Source organism: Crocodylus siamensis, chromosome 2 (assembly GCF_052110815.1).
Source record: "Crocodylus siamensis isolate JL-2025a chromosome 2, ASM5211081v1, whole genome shotgun sequence".
Classification (NCBI taxonomy): domain Eukaryota; kingdom Metazoa; phylum Chordata; order Crocodylia; family Crocodylidae; genus Crocodylus; species Crocodylus siamensis.
The window spans coordinates 134,107,742-134,127,197 of NC_143396.1; positions in this window are offsets into that span (position 1 = coordinate 134,107,742).

Below are 19,456 nucleotides of genomic sequence, written 5' to 3' on the forward strand. Positions count from 1 at the left end.
AATGTTGCTGTATGTCAGGCAATGCCATTCTTCCATCATGGCTATTTCTTTGAATGTTCATGATATGGACAGGGTTTCACTTCCACAGTGATGCATGTCTTTTTTTCCCAAGGATTTCATGCAGTGACATGATTTATGTTACTCAGAGCCAGCATCCTGAGTGATTGATATGTACACTCACACCATCTAGATGTAACTTAGCAAGCACAACAACCCCAACCCACTATGCACTTTTTGCACTAGGGGCCTGCTTCTGGTGACAAAGAAAATATCTATTTGGTTGTTATTTGGCTAAGCTTGACTTTTGCTCCTTTTTAGCAAGATCCAACCTCAACCCTACAAGCCTGAGGCCTAATCAATACTGTGCTAACTGCTCTATTAATCCTCACTTGCTGCTTTTCGCTCTCATCTTTCCAGGAGGCTGTTGGCTGTTGTTACCTTAGAGCAGATAATTGATTTTTCTAAATCATAACTGTAGGGGCTTATCAGTGATATTCCCCACACCACTGTACTGCTGGTTCATACTGGGGTCTGACCGATCAGTTCCTTTCTGATTAGCCCAAACTGATGATTGTATATAGTTCAGCCAAATGCAAAAAACAGTAGCCACCATGACCAGCCACCTCCAGATAGGATTAGTTGGCTTATGCCTGGACCTTTCTACCTCACCCATTTCAATGAGGCAAGATACTTTGAGTGCTGTAGCCTGGAGAACAGACCTTTTGTCATGTAGAAAGTGCACAATTAAGACTGACTGGAATAAATTAAACTTGGGCAGTAAGAGATCTTGGAACTGTTGATGGCATCAAATCAGTAATGTGATATATATAAATCTATGTGTTCAGAATGGTGAATAGATAGTTTTCAAATAAAAGCCTGATGCAAAGATAGACTCCTATTGCTTTCATTGGGGTTTCAGTCAGGCCTTATATTATTTAGAAACATCATCAGTCAAAAACAGCAGGAAAGGTATTTAGATGTTTAGTAAGTCTCTGTATAAATGTGACATCTTGCAAAATGATTGCAGAACAAGTATGATTTGGAGGTCAGTCTTTGTTATCTAGTCCTTTTGGTGCCTGATCTCCAAGAGCTGTAAATTCATTACAGCGGTTTGAAGGCTTGGCTCTTCAGGCTATCATGGTTGTAGGTTTGGAAGTAACTGGTTCAGTTGCTGGTGTTGTCCAAGATGGCATTTATTATGGCATTTATTATAACATGGTAGAAAACAAACTAAATTAACTTGTTCTTCTTAACAAACTAATTCTGAAAGTGCTTGCATCCTCTCATAGTTGATTTAAATGTAAACTGAAGATATTCAGCATCTCTTAGAAGCACTCCTTATGTTGTGGGATGAGATTCAGAATATTCAGGCATAGTGTGGCTCTGGTCAGACACATCATAAAAATAACTGAGAACTAATTAAAAGAAAAAAGTGACAATCTAAAGAAATGAGAGCTAGTATTCCAAGCAGTCATCCGGTTTGGATGAAATATTTTTTATAAACTTTTATATGAAATCTTAATATTTTATTTCTTACGTACAATATCCTTCTCTGCATGGTAAAACTAAGTACCTAACAAAATCAATTTCGCAATCTGTGTGTGTGTGTGTGTGTGTGTATATATACACAGTCTCTCTCTTTCTCTCTGTGTATGTATATGTATATTAGGGCTGTGTGAAATTTCGCCCGGTGTTTCGTTTCAAAGCTGTTTTGATGCATTTCAAGGTCATAATAGCGAAATCAAAATGAAAACAAAAAGCCTTCGAAACAGCTCTGAAATTAAACGAGAGCACTCGAAACGTTTTGAAAGTTTCTAAAGGTTTAGAGTGCAGCCCCTGATCTGCCTGCTGGATCACAGGAGGCTGCTTCTGGTGGCTGGGAGCAGTGCTGGGCACAGCCCACACCCAGTGCCAGGAAGATGGGTGCTCCTGCTAGGTCCCAGCTGGCAGCAGCAGCCTCCTGTGATCCAGTAGGCAGATCGGGGGTCCACATCCCCAGGAGGAGTCTGGCACAGCCGTCTCTGGGGTGCAGGCAGGCCCCAAAATCTGCCTGCTGGATGACAGAAGGCTGCTGCTGCTGTTCTGGGGCCAAAGGCAGCGCCCATCTTCCCAGCACAGGCTGCACCCGCCGCCGGTCCCAGCTTCAGCACCTACCTCCTGTGATCCGGCAGGCAGATTGAGAGCCCGCCTGCACCCCCGGGAGGGTTGCGGGGGCTGTGTCAGACTACTCCTGGGGGTGTAGGCCCCAGATCTGCCTGCCAGATCACAGGAGGCTGCTGCTGCCGCCTGGGGCCAGCATGAGCTGATTTGCCCCAGGCCCCATTACACAGCTGATCTAAGGAGGGTGTAGGGCCCAGGGCAAATCAGCTTGTGTGGGGACCCGCCCCAGCTCCAGTCCCAGATGCATATTGTGTGTAAGAAATAAAATATGAAGATTCTATATAAAAGTATATGAAAAATATTTCACCCAAACAGGATGACTATATATATGGTGAGAGAGAAAGAGATGTCACAATAGTTATCCATATAAAAATGGTTTAATTAGTTTTGAAGTTAGCTAAAATGAAGCCCAGAGGCCAGATTCTGTTGCTGTTTTGCATTGTGCCACTGTAACTGAAATAATCTCCTGAGGCTAATGGAATTATTCTACATGTACACAGATGTAGCCAAGAAAAAAAAATGGCACCCTGATGTTCAACTAGGTACGTTAACATTAGAAGCAGAAATGGGAAAAATAAAAAGATAGTTGATTTATCATTTCATAACTTAGACAATTAGTTTCCAGTTTCAGTAGGAGTTCCTTGTGAGCTGAAGAAAAAAGAGATTCCATAGAAAGTTTAGCTAGTTACTCTGCTGTTTTGATCTATAAGGTAGTTGGGAAGATCTTTATTTAAATAGCAAAGCACATGCTTTGTGATTCTTCAGTGTACAATGCTAATCTATAAATACCTTGCCCAGTGCCCAGTCTGGAGGTTATTACTGCTATTTTAAATAATGTAATCTTGATAAACAAAGCTGATAATTTATTGCATGTTTATTACACTTTTTTTAATTTCACAACTGAAATGTGGTACAACCAGTAAGAAAGAAATCCTTCATTCTGCATGCCCCATTAAATTTATTGTAATAGTAAATTAAGATTTGTCTTGATATAGTATTTAAATATGTAAGGATGTGGGAAAAGATAATTACTACCTACTGCTTGCTAGTCAATAGAGCTAAACAAAACATGCTAGTGGAAGAAATCCTGAATTGTTCCTTGATGTCATTTCAACCATGAGACTTTCTTTCATAAAAACTTAGCACTCTCCATTTGTGATGCTTGAAGTCAGCCATTCTTTATTTTTTAGCAATTACAAGAAAAGTATCATCCCTCCTTGTGCACAATGACTGCTCATCAGTAATGTTAAGTCCTAGATAACATCTGTCTGTCCTAACTAGAAGTGGTGGAAACCCTGCCCTTCTTTTAAGTACAAAGAAAGTTATCAATGATTTCTGTGTTAAAAATAGCACTAATTAAGATATAAACAAGGTAGCTGCATACAATAATGACAATAATAAACTAAATAAAGATAGTCCAGTTGTTTGCCTTACTGCTTTCCCATTTAGAAAGGAAATATGTCAGCACAGACAGGAAAAGAAAATGCAGTGTCCTCACCAACACATTTAATTAAAAGTTGGTGCCATGCCAAGCTATAAAATCTAGGGACCTACTTGCCTTTGTCTGTGTTTACTTCTGAGACTGCAACAAAGAGTTGTTTCCCTGCCAAATACATGGTGAGCAGTCCTTGCTGATGTGAGCCAATGGAAAGAAACAACCTTGTGAGCTATCATTGGAAGGAGGTGGAAGAAAGGATGCCTAGGTAGACAGGGCACAAGACCATTCAATCCTTTACTTTCTACATGGCCTTGTCCAAGTCACATAATCCATGTTATATTTCAGTTATGCTCCTGTAATCTCATGTTATCCCACATTAGTGTATAAGAGTAAATATGCTATAGATTGTAAAATGCTCAGATACTGTGGGGAAAAAGGTGATCTATAGAACTTTTGTCTTTATTACCTTACTTTTCTAGCTCATGTTCCCAAACCAATAGTTCACAAGCATGCACAAACATGGACATATACACATTTAAAAAAAAAAAAATCAAGAGATTATGGTAATGGTATTTAAAGACCTGCTTGGCCTGTCCTCACCACCACCATCACCATGGCTGTTGGCCTGTCTTTGCTGCCAACGTCCCCACTCACCACTGCCATGCCCCCACCACTGACACTACTGCTAACACCTGCAGGCAGTCGCTCTGTGCCCCCAGCCTCAGGAGGCACGAGCTGTTCATGCTAGGTGTCTATCCTGGGCTCAGTATTGTTTAATATCTTCATTAACTATTTGGAAGCAAGAATTAAATGCATGCTTAGCAAATTTGCAGACACTCTTGAGGGTAAGGCTAGGATTCAGAATGACCTTGACAAGATGAAGACATGGTCTGAAATCAATCATGAATTTTATCAAGGACAAGTGCAAAGTCCTGCATTTGTGATGGAACAATTGCATGAACAAATACAGACCAGGGAAGGACAGCAGGTCACCATGGATCATAAGGTGACTGTCAGTGTTCTCTTGTTGCAAAAAAGGGCCAATAACATACTTTCCTGTATTAATAGGAGTATCATTTTCAAATAAAGCAAAGTGCTTCTCCTCTTATATTTGACCCTGGTGAGGCCTCATATGGCCTAATACCCTCTCTCCATGCCCTCATATGAAGTAAGTTTTGGGTTCCTCATTTCAAGAAAGGTGAGGGCAAATCAGAAAAAGTCCAACAAAGAGGAACAAAAATGTCTAGAGGCTTGGGAAACATGACTTATGAGGACAGACTTAAAGAACTAGGATTATTTAGTTTGTGGAAGAGAAGACTGAGGGGAGCATCTGATGACAGTCTTCCAATACCTGAAGGGTGGTTATATGGAGATTGACTAGTCCCAGTGACTGTAGGAGACAGGACAAGGAGCAATGGTCTTAAAATGCACCAAGGAAAATTTAGGTTGGATATTAGAAATAACCTTCTCACTGTGAGGATGGTTAAGCACTGGAAGGAAGGATTACCCAAAGGTTTTGGGCAACATGTAGGGGGTGCACATGCATCCCCTGAGTATGGCAGTGCATCCCCTACAAAAGGCACTACCAACACTGTTGCCGGCACCTGCAGGCAGTTGCCACTCGCCACCCCACCACCAACACCACCGGAAGTATATGCAGGAGGTCCACAATCCCCGCTGGCCAATGCCGAAACTGCCAGCAGTGTATCCAGGTGGTCACTGACCCCTGGTCAGCACTAACTGCCCCCCCCTCAAAAGTACTGGAAACATCTGTGGGAGCTCTGTGCTTACCACCACTACGCTTGCACTATCGCTGTGCCCCTACCAACTGCAGGAGGTACTCGTCCTTCATGCCAGAGGGGTTGTGGAATCTCCATTCTCGGATGTTTTTAAGAGCAGGTTAGATGAGCACTTGACTGAGATGGTTTAGTCAAGGATGATCCTGCCTTGACTGGTAGTTTGGACTATACAACTTTTTGAAACCCCTTCTAATTTACTATTCTAGAATCCTCTGAAATTTAATAAAGAAGGGGAAGGATGCAGATCATGATAAACAAAAAGCAAGTTGTGCCTTCTGACACATTTGAATTGATTTAAGTCAGCAAGACACAAATGAATTCACCCTAGAGTGCTGAAGGTATGAGTTGATGAAATCTTGGAGCCATTGGCAATAATACATGCAACCTCTTGGATTGCAAGTGAGGTTCTAAAAGACTAGAGAAGGGCTAAGCAAGTACCCATCTTTAAAAAGGGGGAAAGGAGGATCTGGGGAATTATAGACCTCTCGGCCTTATTGAAATACCTTTCAAATTATTAAAACAAACAATAAAACAGTCTAGAGGATAAGGACGTGATGACTAGCAGCCAGCATGCATTCATTAAGAACAAGTCTTGTCAAAGCAACTTTAACTGCTTTTATTGATAGAATGACTGGTTTGGTGCATAAGGGGAATGCAGTATACAAAATATCCTGCGATTTAGTGAGGCTTTTGACACAGTCCCACATGATATCCCTATAAATAAGCTTGAGAAGTGTGGGCTGGTCAGAATTACCATTAGGTGAATATGTAATTGGTTGAATAACCACAAGTGAAGATTGTAGATGATCAGTGGCAGGAGGTTTGAAGTGGAGTTTCACAAGGGTCCACCCTGGGTCCAGGGCTGTTAACATTGATATTAATGAGATGGATGCAGAAATAAAGAGAATATGAATCATATTTGTGGATGACACAAACCTCAGAAAAGTTGTAAACGCTTTGAAAGTTAGAGTGAAATCTAAAGGGATCTTGATAAAGTTAGGGGATTGGGCTTTAGACTGCAAAATGAAATTCAGTAAAGACAACTTGTGACATACACAAGAAGAGAAACAAGGAGATGCATTAATACAGAATAGAGGAGAGTGGCTAGACATTAGCACTTAGATGAAGGAACTGGGAGTTACGGTAGATCACAAGCACAATTTGAGTCAGCAAAGTGATATTATTGCAAAAAAGCAAATGCAAGTTTGACTTCCAGTAACATTGCATGCAACACTCAGGGGCTAGGGACGGACATTCAGAAAGCCTGAGCCTGAATTGATTCAATCTTGCAGGTTATTGTAAGCTGGCTTGGCTAAATCAATTTTGTAACCAGACAGACATCCCAGAAATGCAGACACATGCCTGCAGTGGCTCAGGATGAAGCTGGAGAGCTCTAGAGCAGCCCTCCCTTCCACAGCATAGAGCTGTGGCCAGGCTCTGGCAGGAGCTCTGATTAGCCCAGCAGGGAATTGATAACTGTGTTTATCACTCAATTAAGAAAACAACATAGGGACATTACCAGCTACTTGTTGATTTTACTCATTGATTCAGCACAGACCATAGCCAGCACATGGTCTGCTGCCTAATGGGGCCGTGCAAAGCTATTTGATTTGGCCCAATTTGGTGGCCAAATCTCCAAATCCAGATTGAATCAGGAGACCAAGAAAAAGGTCTGAGTCAATCCAAGCCTCCAAATTGATTCAGAAAAGATTTGGAGGAGATTTGGGGACCCAGGCAGTCCCTGCTCACTGCCACAGGGAGCTGGACCCACATTTCATGCAGGAAGGTAGGGGGAGGGACTAAAGGAGGGAGGGGACCCCCACCAGGCCCCATCCCTTCCCTGCTCCCACAGTCCTACTGACCGCTTCCTGACCCCTGCCTGCTCTCCCAGCCGTGTGAATGGCTGCCCCATCCAGCCCCAGTGTCCCAGTGCTGTAAAAAAAATAAATAAATAAAGGCCATCACTCACTGTCTGCTGAAGTGGCCACTGGGGCCTTTGGGGAGTTGTGGCATAGCCCCCCACTCAGCACAGAGCAGTGGGGGGCAGCAGGGATTTCCCCCGCCTGGCAGGAGCCGATGAGTGCGAGCTTTTTTTTTTTTCTTTCTTTTTTTTAAGCACCAGGTCCCTGGGGCTGGGTAGAGCAGCTATTGATGGGGCGGGTGGGGAATGGATCCTATTCGATTCGGAGGCTCTGCTGATTTGGTGGTGTCTGAATCTCTGAATCAGATTCAGCCAAATCAATTCAGGATAGTGATTGGAATCACTGAATTGAATCACTGTCCTCCAAATCATCTGAGTCTGAATCTGAATCCAAAGTGAATACTAGCGATTTCATACAGGCCTTACTACCTAATACACAGACATCTCAGCAAGGCAGAGGGGAGGGGGAGATTGCTCTTTAGCAGGGAGTGATGAGGGGAGGTGGGAAGGAGCTGGCAGTCTATCAGAGCTCCAGCCAGGGAGCAGAGGGGAGGGGCCAGCCCTTCTTGGAGCAGAGAGCCCTGCCCAGCCCTGAGAGCAGGCCAGGATACCGGGCACGTCTGGTTTATCTTAACCCAGCAAGGGGTTTACAAACATTGCAAAAAACGGTTTGAGCCAAATCCATTAACTGTGATACTACATTCAGCTAGGTTTATCTCAAACTGGTTTCAACCATTCTCAAAACAGTTTATGTGCACTGAACATCTGTTCTGTTCCAGGTTTAAACCAGTTTCCGATCACCTAAACCAGTTTATGTGTAATGTCTGTCCCTAGCCAGGAGGTGAAAGTACCACTCTGCTCAATCATGGTTAGGCCCAAGGTGAAGTACTGTGTCTAGTCTTTGGCACTGCATTTTATGAAGGATGTAGAGAAACTGGAGAGAGTCCAGAGATGAGTGATTAAGATGCTAAAAAGGTTGGAAAGCAAGCTGTCTGAGGAAAGGCTGAAAGAATGAAGTAAGATTACTTTGGAAAAAACACAGGGAGATAAGTTTTCAAATATTTGAAAAAGTTCTGAAACGAGGAGGGAGAAACACTGTTTTGTTTTGTTACAGAAGAAAGGACACATGGAAATGGATGTAAACTGCAGCAGAGCAGATTTTAGGTTAAAATCTCAGGCAGAACGTTCTACCTCTTAAGTGTAGTATGACAATGGAGAAAGCTGCTATAGGAAATTTGGGAATTTCCCTCATTGGAAGTTTCCAGTGATTTAGGATGGTTTAGAAATAGTGTATCCTGCATCTATGCAGAAGGTTGGACTAGATGATCCTTGAAGTTGCATCCATCCTTGTAGTTCTATGATTCAGTTTAGAATGGATGTATATATGCAAACAGAAAAAGAGGGGCTGGTGTAGCATTTGGGTGAGTAAGAAGGCAGCTGTGTCTGAAGGTTGTGGATGTTTGTTTAAAGATGTGAGTTGAGTTGAAATGGATTTGGAATGAATGCGACAAATAAGCAACCGGTTTAAGTAAAGGTATGCAAGTTTATCAAATTTATGCAAATTCAGGTTGTTTTGGGGCTTTGATTGCTACCACCACCAAGTAAGCTGAATTTAATGGCTGCAGCACTTCACAATGGTGTGCCAACTAAAATACCTATTAGTAATGCAACTGCCAATATTAGCTCCATTTCTAGAAACAGTCAGCAACAGAGAATAATATACATGCATTTATCAGTTCTTAGTAGTGACTGCAAGAATGTGTGCTTGTACATCTATGCACTATAATTGTCTGCTCTTAGATCTTATTTTATCTTTGGTGGGAGGAATAATTTTGCAGTGTGTGCTTGCGTGGGGCTAGATTACAAATCCAATATAGTTGGTGATATGTTCTTCATGCAACAGTACAAAACTGTATCACTGCATTCTGTACTGTATCCTGGAATAACGGCTTTTTCTTATATTCTCATATACATTCTTGCCACTGTTTAAAATCAATTAATACAGTATTGAAATAAACATCTGGGAAAGTCAACAGTCCTCAGCCAAGCAGCCCACATGGCTAGTGTAGTTAAGGGGCACCAGTTTCTGTAGCTAGTGGCACACAAGTGAATGGCACAGTGGCATGACCAGCACTACATCTAGCCATCTTTAATTCATAATTCTACATAACTAGCTATCCATTTATAGCCTAGCTAATTGACAGTGGTCAAAGCAGAAATTCAGAGAAAGGGTCAACCTCTAGAGCCATAGCGAGTCAGTTTGCCTGCTACCCTGTCCTATAACAAATATTCCTATGATACAGTGACCATTCCCAATTCTGTCTGAAATACTTCTCTTCCCACAGAAAACTTCTGAACATTGGCTTGTGTTGTCATAACTACAAATCGACTCAGTGCTGGTGCCTTTTGGTGGGCACTAGTAAATTTGGTTTTTTTCTTCTCTCTCTATTTGTGAAATACCCTTGCTGCTTAGCAAATGATGCTGTCTCTATACAGATTTTTCTCTGCTTGAGGAGGAATTGTTCTGCTGCATGAAGTGGTTATATTTAAGGGAAGAACATTTTTTAATAGTCTGATTGTACTTGTGCATTGTTCCTCTTCAAATGGGAATCCAAGGATAACAAGCCCTCTTTTAGGGCTGCAGTTACTGAACCTCTGTATATTCTTATCCTTTATACTATGCTCAAATACAATAAATTATAGAAAAGAATCATAAAGATTTTCTTTCACCTAAATTCCATACTCTTTGCTAAATCCTCAGATTATCATCACTCATCAGTAGTACAAACAAGACAATAATTTTTTCATGTACCAGGTGATAATTCGTGTGTTGCATAACCAGCCTTAAATCACCTGCCTCCCACTAACAGAAAGGTTATGGCAAACTAACCATGAGCTGAGACAATGTTCTTTGATGGCCATAGCCAGTGGAGAGCTTTTTGTGGTCCCATGAGATTAAACATTATTCAGCAGGTCAGTCCATAGCCTGGGACTCCAGAGACCTGGAATTAATTTCCTGAAGTCTTCCTGTGTAACTACTTACTTCCTGTTGGATTGAGTTTCCCCATCTGTAAAAGGAGAGGAATAGCACTGCCCTATCTAACAAGGGGATTATCAGGAAAAATACATTGAAGACTGTGGTGGAAAAGTGCAGCATAGCTAGCCAGGGTCCTTCAGTCTGTCTTAATGTACCTGTCAGTCTAACCTTATATGTGCAATGCTTCACAAGTTGGTCAACCTTTGTTATACTATGGTCTCTATACCAGACTGCACAGAACAAAAAAGGCAGAATGAGCTAAAAAAGAAGCATTCTTGAAAATAATACTATTCCCAGAAAAGAAGCCAAGATCCTGAGCATCAAGGCAGTTCATTAAACAGTTCCACAAGTGGACAGAGTTTTTACTGTTCTTCATTCATCGATGCTTTATCCATGCTCTACTCTGGACTCCTTTTTCTCCCAGTGATCACTACAGTGTGAGTTCCAGTGGGTCTGTCTAGCAGCAAGTGCTGATCTGCTTCAAATTAAGATCACATTTTGATCATTTTCAACATCTATGGTACTCTAAGCCTGAAAGACACTTCCATGTGTTTTTTCAAGTGAGAAATAGCTCTTCCTTTTCATTTGCAGTGCCATCTTGACCTTTAGATCCTTCAAGTCCTTAGTTTCTTTCATTAAAGCCAATAAGTAGCACTTGACAGTACATGGCAGCTGTAGCAGATTGAAAAACTGGATTACTTGGATGGAGTTAAAACAAAGCAAAAGGCTGTATATAGTAAATTGGGAATTGGTTTAGTTTCTGCTTGTTTCCAGGGTCAATCTTTCTCTAAAATATTTGAGAGCTTTAGTGCTTAAAATCCCAGAACACTTATTTGAGCTAGGCTTAGTGAAGCAGGTAGATACCGTGAAAAATTTAGACATTTCTACAGTGGATCACACTTTGCGTCCACCTCTTTTACTACTTCATTCCTGGGAGTACCCAGTGCCAGATTGTCTCAGAGGACGGTGTGAGAATCCCACCGTAGGCACATGTGGAATAATCTGCAATAAACTCCCATTAGGTTTCCAGACCTGAACTCTGAGATTTAATATACATTCTAAAATTCTCATCATCATTAATATAGGTAATTCTGGACATTCTTGATATTCATCTAAAAAAGACACTCTTGCTAAGCTCTTGGCTTCAATGAAATCTCATGGCATTCCACTGTCCTGTTACACATAGTATGAAGATTTATTTCTTTTCATGAGTTTGGATTTCTCAACTTTTAATTTAATCAGATCTACCCATGGTTTTGATTTTGAGAAAAGGGAACAGAAGTTCTTGCCATGCAAGCTTTTAACTGATAGTTATTTTGCACATGTTTATCCTGTTCCTGGTTATTCATCTCTCTTCTAATGTAAACAGATCTAACAATCTGAATCTCTCTTCAGAAAAGAGTTCATTTTTCCCTCATGCCTTTAATTATGCTCATTGCACAAGAAAACATTCTTGCTAATGTATGTCAGCTGTGAATTGAAATATCTTTGCTAGGCCAGCCTTTGGGCATTGACAAGAGACTACAGATCATACCATCATTGTTGCATGATTTGAAGGCAAATAGAGATAGGCCTGGAATCTGTTTAGTAAAGTGACATGAGTGGGATGGTTTGGGCAGCTGGTCATGAAGTGTGGAGACTTTTGTGCCTAAACCACCAGTGTGAATTTTGTCAGCAGTAGGTGAAATATTATAGAATATATGCTGCCTTTTCACTGGCTTATGTGAAAGAAATTCCTATGCTTTCAACAGAGACTCATCGGACTGAATCAGACAGGAGGTTGAAGAGGTGGCAAGTAAGTCTTCAAACCTACTTTATACTTTAGCTCTGCCTTTTACCTATGCCCTTCTCCTCTTCCTTCATTTGAATTCAGTGCTTAAGTAATTTTCAGTATTGTGGCCATCCTGCAGTAGTAATAATTAAGAAAGAATGATTAGTTAAAGGAAATAAAAGCAGGAATAGTATTGGTGCTAAAATTAACGTAAGGCATCAGTTTGAGGAAAGCTGACCTGTCATTGATGGTTTGGCTATTCTGTATAAATAGAGTGAATTACTAAATTCAGAACAAAAACTCAGCTTTTAAAAAAAATAACATTCTCTAACCCCTCTGAGAACAACAGGAAATCCCCACCTAGGCATTTGAAAACAATGGAAAACTCCCAAACTACTTCTGAGACCATCTAAAAAAAAGAGCCGGTTCATTTAGGGGACTGAAATGAAACTGAGCTTCTGTCTTCTGCCTTTGTTAAAAATAAGCAAATAAAGAAAGACAAAACATTGGGAAATGAATCAAAGGACAGAGTGATGCCAATGTTTGTGTTTTTGGACAATCTTACTGAGCCATAGTTGCACACAGCTGCCAAAATAAATAAATGTATAGATAAATGGAAGTAAACTTTACTTCAAGTGCTAATGAGAAATCAGTGCTTCATGGACTTAGCTCAATACTTTGGCCAATGTTCTGAATTGGATGCATGTCTCTTTTTTAAACAAATAGTTCTCACATTGCTTTTCAAATTTCAAACATGCTTTGTAAGGCTTTGGGATAAAACATTAGAAAACGTATACTAAAAATATGATGACAAAAAAAGAAATAATCAGAGAGAACAAATTCAACCAGACCAAATAGTACAAACAAATTGAAAAAACATTCAAAGCTTGAATGAAAATAAAGCCCTTTAGCTTTGATCAGAATGTTTGAACAGACATGGTGGACCAAATGTTTAAACAAATTTTGCTAAAGACTCATCTCAAATCTCATTTTGGATTTCAAGGTTTCTGCTGTGGTATTTTAGATTTGGAGCAGGCAAAAATATATGATATGTAAGTATTGGAAAGACCTTAAATGAATTCAGCATCCTGTTTAAAGCACTTGGAGTTTTAAGAGGATTTTTTTTTCCCTTCCAATAATGATCCTGTTCTGTTGAACAAATGATAGGACAACTTTACATGTGCTCCATGGTGAGGGGAAGAAGGGGCGTTTTAATTAGAGAAGCTCTTGGGAGCCACTGTAATTAAAAGGCCAGCAGCATCTCATGTATTCAGCATCCCATGTTTCAAAATGGGGGTGGGGCACTTTAACTAGAGCTCATTCGATTGTAGGCCCTCCAGCTCCTTGAGTTTTGTAACCATTTTGTAGACCCCCAAGGAAAACCCCTCTTCGCTGCTGAAGTTCATAACTGATTGACAGCCCTTCTCCATCTGGTTGATTGATAGGGACGCACAGCCTGGGATCCAAAGAAGTACGTACCATTCTATCTCGTAACACAAGATAAGTGGAGAAGGGGGGTCAATCAGTTAACCAGACTGATAGGGAATGGCAGTCAATTGGAGCGGATTCAGAGGCTGATGGATAGCTTGAACCCTCAGCATGTGAAACAGGCACTGCTCCACCTCCTGCTTCCTAGCTGCTAAACAAGAGTATTGATGCTTTTCTAGCTGAGTGGAGAATGTCCCTTCAGTGCACTTCCAGTGCTTGCTCACACATCACCTTCATTCTCCAATGGCCCTCCCTGTTTCTCCACAAGAGTAGGGACTGTATATTAGCTTGCATATCTGTACCAATGAAACACCGGCTGATTATAGATTGTATCATTACAAGGAATTTCCACAAGCAGGGCAAATGAAGTTTGCATAGACCAGTGGTTTTCAGCCTGTGGTCAATGGACCCCTGTGGTTCTGCAGACTAAGTCTAAGGGGTCTGCAAACGATGTCTATAATCAATCAAAAGTATGCGACTACCCACGCTTGCAGTTCATAGGGGTCTGCACCTCCGTTCAAATTTTTTAAGGGTCTACAAATGAAAAAAGTTGCAAACCTCTGTTGTAAGCAATCTACATTCTGGTATTTCCTAATATTTGTATACTTGCCTTTGCAATCTTACTTCTCTTTTAATTTATAATAATCTGCTCGCCCACCGACCTTTGCTTGTTATAACCATTTATGTTCAGCACGGGTTCTCCCTTATAGCTGTTACAAGGTAAGTAGAGAGGGTTAGATTCAAATGATCTTCCCTTCAGGAAAAAATAATTTTAAAAACTACAATTTTATTTTTAATCAATCAAATCCTAAAAATCTAGACTTTTCTATTAAAAAACAAAGATATTTTTGCCAAAATTTCCATTTGATCTAAAAACACCTTTTTATTTGGAAAACATTTAGTCTGAACATTTTTCACTACCTCTAGTGTTAAGTTACCCGCTGTTAAAATAACCAGAGGTATTGTCTTAGACTAGATAGCCTGCAGAGGCCCTAAATTTAGCAAATTATGTGAGCATGTGCTTAAGGTTCTGTTCACTGAAATAGGACTTAAACCTATCTAAATCAAGAAATACATAGTGAACAAGAGCTTGTGAATGGTTTCTTATAACCAGATCATAGATTATGACTTTGTCTATAACTATAGGGCTGCTTCTGCCTTAAGTATGTTGGTAGGCCTAGGGCATCAGGACCAGCTGGTGTGAATGTAACTGCCAGTGGGAAGATTTTTTTGCTCCCTAGAGTTCCTTCAGCTCCCCTACAGGGGAAAAGCTTAACCAGCAGAAGCCACTTCCTACCAACATAGCTGCATCTCACCAGAGGTCTACTGGTAAAGCTATATTTTCATACCCTATAGCTAATATAACTCTGCTGACATATAACTCTGTAGTACAGATAAGGGCTGTCCCTAATACTTTATGGCCCCACTTATTCATCTGTCATAGACAAAGACAGCATGGCAAAAAAGAGAAAATGTTACAAAGTCTTGCCAGAAAACAAAAAGGAATTGAGAGGAGAAAGATGTTGCAAAACAGAAGATAGATAACACACAGTAAAAGAAGAGAGATACAAATATCAAAAGATAAAGAAAATACAACATAACAAGGACAGAAAGCAAGGGGCAGAGAAAGATAAACAAAAGATAAAAGGCAAATAAATAAAGACTACAGAAAAGAGGAACATAAAGAAAAAGAAAGCTAATCTCAGAATGTCGTATCCAACCAAAGCTAATGTACTGTGGAGAAGAAATCGGCGTACATAAAAACACAGTTCTCATCCAAATTTATTCATAATTCAAAAAGCAGTTTCAGAATCTGAACAACCAGTTCTCATGGAAGGAAAACATTTAAATGGACCATGTAATCATGCTCACCTATATCAAAGAGGTATTAAGGACCAACATTTTAGAAAAAGGTATAACAACCAAATCCCCAAATTAACTAACAAACCCATTCATTATTTATATCAAAGCCGGTATTTGAGGAATCTGAGTGTACAAATTAGTACTCAGGTGCTTCAATATTGACTTGCATCAGAAAACATTATTTAAAGGCCACACAAGAGCTAGGGACAGACATTACACACAAACCAGTTTAAGTGATCAGAAACTGTTTTAAATGTGTAATAGAATGTAATTTCAGTGCACATAAACCAGTTTCAAAATGGCCAAAACCATTTTGAGATAAACCTGGTCAACTGTAGTATCAGACTTAACTGATTGAGCTCAAACCAGTTAATCAATCCCTGTCCTAGACCTTTTCCTGGTTTAAGTTAAACCTGAGTCTTCCAGCATCCTGGCATGCACTCTGGCCTGGGCGCTGGACTCCAATAGAGCAGGCTGGCCCTGCCTGTCTGGTCACCAGCCTGTGGGGACCTGAGCGATACTCACCTGGGGCACATCCCCAGCCAGGAGCATGGACCTTATTGGATGGAGACATCTATGCTGCAGGAAGAGCTCCCTATTCAGCCCTGCCTGCCTTTATCACCTCGGCAGGTGAAGTGAATTGGTGGAAGCCCACAGTTTAGGGCAATATTTGGGGGCCAGAGACAGAGCAAAGGGGGAGAGGAAATGGGTGGCAGACAGTGAGGAGAATGGAGCTGGGGAGCCTGAGATACCAGGAGAATGCCTCACTGCCAGGGTAAGCACTTGGGAGGGTATTGAAGAAGCAGTGATGGTCCTTCTGTGAGAGCAAGGAAGAGGGGAAGAAGGAAGATAAGAGGTGGCCTGGGGAAGGTGGAGGAGGTGGATGCCCTAAGCAGCTGGGTCTGGGTTTTTTCTTTTCTTTTCCTCTGATCTGGCATTTAACCAGAAGTGGTAGATCGTTTGCCACCAGAGTGAGAAAGGCAGAGACGGCCTTCTTTCCAGCTGTTCAGCTGAAGACAGGAGTTCCCAGTACACCACCAATTAAGCTGGGTGCAGCTGCTATCAGAAAAAAAAGCATGGGGAAGCCCAGAGCTGTGGGAAAGCCTCCAAGGAGTCCCCAGAGGATGTCTGCAACCCAGTTCTCTCTAGGACTAAAAACCCCTTTGGTGTTTCACAAGGGGCAACAATAAATAAAAGGGGGAAAAAAGGAGAAAGGAAAGACCTGCTTTGGGCTGGTTATTTCTGGTATCATCCCTTCTCCCAAAGCCTCAGGAGCCAGGGTGAAACTCAATGGTCAGTCTAGGTAGTCACCACCTCCCTCTCATTAATACCTCTTAAACATCAAAGCCATGGGAGGAAGGAAGAGAGAACACTGGACCCTACCTAAACCAGTCAAACCAGGTTGCAGTCACCCTGAGGGGGCTGGGGTATGTCATTGGGACATAAAAGTACATGTCCATATCTGGTGGCTACCTGACACAGCCACAGCAGGGACAGGCAGGGGCCTGGCCAGACACTGGCTCTGGAAGGGAGCAGGAAAGAAATTTATTCCCCACCTCCCTCCCCTGTACCATCAGCATGGACCTGCATTTCAACACTGGCTGCTCCAGTGATGGGGGCATGGCCAACTCCAGCAGTAACCTGGGCTGAACTGGCCAGAAGGCATTTAATTCCCCCCTCCCTGTCCCACCAGCAGGGACCCAAGCCAGGGTCTGCTGGGTGCTCCCCACTTGCTGCAGTGTCGGGGCCAGGGGACCTGCAAAATGCCAGCTGGCATGACCCCTGAGGCAGAGAGGCAGGGAGGGGGATTATTCCCCCCTCTACCTCCACTGCTCCTGGGGGATTGCAGCTGGGATCTGCCCTCCCTGCTTGGGTTAAGTGGCAGAAAAATCCCCCTCCTTCCCCCTCTGCTGGAGGGAGGGGAAAATAACCCCTTTTCCTGTCCCCTTGCCTAAAGGGCCCTGCCAGCCTGCCTCTGGCCATGCCCTTGCCCAGCTGCTGGAGTGGCAAGGTGGTGGGGCTCTTGATGGGAGCAGCACCCCTGTCACAGTGTCTAGGGTGCACGAGCCTCTTCCTGGTGGGGGGAGCACACTGCAGGGTGAGCATTCATGCTGCAGGGAAGGCATTCGCCTACTAGGAAGGGGCACATGCTCCAGAAAGCCAAGATGGGGGCTGCTGCCCCCACCATGGTTGCTCCCCCTTCACTTCTCCAGTGGCTGGGTGGGGGCAGGGCCAGAGGCCAGCTAGCAGGACCCCTTAGGGGGGGAGTGGGGTTATTTATCTTTCTTACCTCAGGGAAATGCAGTAGAGTCTACCCACCCAGACCACTGCTGCTTCTTACTCTTTGCTCAGGGCAAGTGTCAGAATAACTCTGCTGGCTGCTGGCCTGAGCAACTGCAGGCATGTGCCTGCATTTCCTCAGTCCAAGGGGAATGTCTGTACACTTGCAAATCAGTTCAACCTAGGCAGGTTAAACTAATCTGCAAAGATTGAAAAAAAATCAGGTTCTGGCTTTTTGAATGTCTGTCCATAGCCAGGATGCTTTCTGGGGTCTTTGTGACTGTGCATTTACATGGGAGTATGACACATGCCTCTTAGAAAATACCAAAGCCATTCACCTTCATATGTTTTATTAGTACTTAGTCCATGTTCACAAGGCAAATGGAACACTGCCAGCCACATGGTCACACTGGTGTTATTATATATTACTAATCTACCATGGAAAGAAACTTGTACTGTGGTGGTATGACAGTGAGTGTTTGCACCAAAGACAGAAAAGAGCAAGCTAAGCAAAACCACTTGACATTCCATTCATGTACCAAAGAGGTTCTGTTGGCACAATGATTGCAGTTGACCACCCCCCAGGGTTGGTGTTGGATATGCGCTAAGGAAAATAAACACTGCTGGAAATTGTCATGATGGGAGACTTTAATTTTCTAGTTACAGATTGGATAAGGCATACCAGAAATAATAGAGAGACTCAGATATTCCTGAATGTGATACCTGACATCTTTCTTCAAACACTGACCCAACAACCTGTGATGTGATTTTGGACTTCTTTTAGTGAGTAAAGAAAATGTTATAGAAGATCTGATTATAGAAAATAAGCTTCAGTTTGTTGATTGTGAGCTGACTGATATAAATTAAGAAGGATGATCAGCAAAAGTAGGTTTGTGACTAAGGGCAAATTTGATAAACTAAGGAAAGTAAGTAATGAAGTCGGCTGAACTGAGGAACACATGGACTGAATGTAGAAGGAGCCTAAAATTTCTTCAACTCAAAGATGCTAAAATTATCAGAGAGGGGAAATCAATATACCAAGCAAGGAAAGAAAGCTTAAAGGAATGGGTTTTGGACCTCAATGAAAAACCGCCTCAAGGATGAAAATAGCAATAAGTGGAAGCCTACAAGGAGCTGGAAAAAATCTGTGTCTTAGATTTCAAGAAGCATTGAACGAAAGTGAGAATTGCAGTGAATATGTGTGTTGACTTAGAGATAGTATTTAAAGGCCTGTTTTGGGGAATTGGCTTATAGGTATAGATATATGCATTATAAGGGGTCAAGATGGGCAGCAGGGGTTAAATGGCTTCTCATGGCCCTGAAAACAGATGAGCTGTTTAACACAGCAAGGCCAACAAATGGACACAGCCTGAGAATGAAGGGAAACATACCATAGCATGAGTTCACAGCCTTCAAGGCAGACAGGTTGCTAACATAATAAGGATGCACAGCCTGGGATCCAAAGAAGTACGTACCATACTATCCCATAACGCAAAATAAGTGACTCCAGCAACAAGGTTTCAGAAAGCAGGGGGGCCTAAGTCCCGGTTTGGGGGAACAGACCAAATTAGGAGAAGACCCAGAAGGCTACATGGATGTGTGGCCACAGAGAGACAGCCAACCAGAGATCAAGGGGGAAGGAGAATACAAAAGCAGAGACCTGAGAGTAACAAAGGGTCCCTCTCTTTGTCCTGTCCCT